The sequence below is a fragment of the Oncorhynchus gorbuscha genome, linkage group LG02 (assembly GCF_021184085.1).
Source record: "Oncorhynchus gorbuscha isolate QuinsamMale2020 ecotype Even-year linkage group LG02, OgorEven_v1.0, whole genome shotgun sequence".
Taxonomy (NCBI): Eukaryota; Metazoa; Chordata; class Actinopteri; order Salmoniformes; family Salmonidae; genus Oncorhynchus; species Oncorhynchus gorbuscha.
In genome coordinates this window covers 21,064,757-21,067,658 of record NC_060174.1, presented here as the reverse complement: position 1 = coordinate 21,067,658, position 2,902 = coordinate 21,064,757, and positions in this window count along the sequence as shown.

Genomic DNA, 2,902 nt, shown 5'->3' with positions numbered 1-2,902 from the left:
ATTGATCTAAAATTGACCCTAGAAATAGTACTGTTAGGAGATCTGGAGAGACCGGGTCAGTCAATTACTAATATACTAATACTCTTAGTAAAAGTATTTATCTTCAACATGCAATCTGTAGATTCTATTTGATTAGATAGATTGAAATTGTACATTAAACATCATAGCATAGTTGAAAGATATGTGTTGCGTAGAAACACGAAGTGGGTGGCCAGCAGAGATAGATGGGATGGGCTGAGGGAAGCTGAGGGTTGGTATGAGCTGAGGGAAGCTGAGGGTTGGGATGAGCTGAGGGAAGCTGAGGGTTGGGATGAGCTGAGGGAAGCTGAGGGTTGGGATGAGCTGAGGGAAGCTGAGGGTTGGGATGAGCTGAGGGAAGCTGAGGGTTGGGATGAGCTGAGGGAAGCTGAGGGTTGGTATGTGGAATTGGAGACAAGTGGGAGTGGAGTTGCTGTGTGAGAGAGATAATGATGGTCAAAAGATAAAGGGGAAAAAAGTCAAAATAAAACATAACAAAAGTACATTTGAATGACACTAAGTGGCAGTGTTTTTACAACTAATGCCGGTTTGCCTGAGGCTGATGCCGTGCAGGTGTTTGTACACATGCATATACACACACTCTCATTCAAATAAACACAAACAACAACACATACATACACACACATACATGTAATAGTGCCAGACATGCACACAAACATATACAGTAGACATTGCTGTTATGATTTCAGTTGTCCTTGATGTCCTTTGTTTTAAATGTATTATTTAGTTACACATTTTTGTGTGTTTTTAAAAAACATTTTACCCCATTTTCATAGTATCCAATTGTTAGTAGTTACTATCTTGTCTCATCGCTACAACTCCAGTACGAGCTCGGGAGAGACGAAGGTCGAAAGCCACGCGTCCTCCAAAACACAACCCAACCAAACCGCACTGCTTCTTAACACAGTGCGCATCCAACCTGGAAGCCATCCGCATCAATGTGTCAGAGGAAACACCGTGCACCTGGCGACCTGGTTAGCGCGCACTGCGACCGGCCCACCACAGGAGTCGCTGGTGCGTGATGAGACAAGGATATCCCTACCGGCCAGACCCTCCCTAACCCGGACGACGCTAGGCCAATTGTGCATCGCCCCACAGACCTCCCGGTCAGATGCAACAGAGCCTGGGCGCGAACCCAGAGTCTCTGGTGGCACAGCTGGCACTACAACACTGCGCCACCCAGGAGGCAAGTTACACATTTTTGGCATTGTTGTTTGCTGTTTTCTTCTGTCTTTTCCTTGTTTCTCTTTAGTTCATTCTCTTGGTTGTTGGTGCATTGGGGGATTATTGGGGGTGGGGAGTGGAGTTAATTGTATTTCAACTATTTTTTCTTCCGGGGGACTGTGGGAGGGGTCTCGAATGGTTGAGGGACAGCTATTGGGGAACTGCGGGGGGATCTTGGAGGGTTCGGGTTTCACAAGATTGTGATCATGAGAAAGGAAACTATGACAGATATTTTATATCAAAATCATGCACACGCACCCTCACACATAAGGATGGCTCTGATGCGGAAAGACTGATACATGTTTGATAGTGTCTTGATGCTGTATTGTTTGTCCTTCATGTTCAAATACTTTAATGTTACTCCTTCTTTGTGTTTTTTTGTAATAAATAATAATACATTTTTAAAAATGGTACCAAGACATCCTCCGATAGCAATTTCTCCCAACCATCCAGGAACAGTTTGGTGACGAACAAGGCCTTTTCCAACATGATGGAGCACCTTTCCATAAGGCAAGTGATAACTAAGTGGCTCGGGGAACAAAACATCGATATTTTGGGTCCATGGCCAGGAAACTGCCCAGACCTTAATCCCATTGAGAACTTGTGGTCAACCCTCAAGAGGTGGGTGGACAAACAAAAACCCACAAATTCTGACAAACTCCAAGCATTGATTATGCAAGAATGGGCTGCCATCAGTCAGGATGTGGCCCAGAAGTTAATTGACAGCATGCCAGGGCGGATTGCAGAGGTCTTGAAAAAGAAGGGTCAACATTGCAAATATTGACTCATTGCATCAACTTCCTGTAATTGTCAATAAAAGCCTTTGACACTTATGAAATGCTTGTAATTATACTTCAGTATTCCATAGTAACATCTGACAAAAATATCTAAAGACACTGAAGTAGCAATTCATTTGTGGAAATTAATATTTGTGTCATTCTCAAAACTTTTGGCCACGACTGTAGAATGTTACATACTTCTTTCTAGATACAGTAATGTGTCAGCGTTGTGTGTGAATCATGGCCAAGGTTGGATAGCTAGAGGAGAGGTAGAGGATGCTAGAACTGTACTCCAACCTGGCTCTGTCCAACCCTCTACTTGATTCTCCATACTTAAGCTCATTCACTGCAGGTGCTTTTGCTCTGTCCATCCATCTCCCCTATCTTTCTCTCTGTCTCTCTCTCCGTCTTTCTCTCTGTCTTTCTCTGTCTCTCTCACTCTCTCTGTCTTTCTCTCTGTCTCTCTCTGTCTTTCTCTCTGTCTCTCTCTCCGTCTTTCTCTCTGTCTCTCTCTGTCTCTCTCACTCTCTCTGTCTTTCTCTCTGTCTCTCTCACTGTCTTTCTCTCTGTCTCTCTCTCTCTCTCTCTCTCTCTCTCTCTCTCTCTCTCTCTCTCTCTCTCTCTCTCTCTCTCACTCTCTCTCTCTTTCTCTCTGACTCTCTCTGTCTCTCTCTGTCTCTCTCACTGTCTTTCTCTCTGTCTCTGTCTCTGTCTCTGTCTCTGTCTCTCTCTCTCTCTCTCTCTCTCTCTCTCTCTCTCTCTCTCTCTCTCTCTCTCTCTCTCTCTCTCTCTCTCTCTCTGTCTCTCTCTCTCTCTCTCTCTCTGTCTCTCTCTCTCTGTCTCTCTCACTCTCTCTGTCT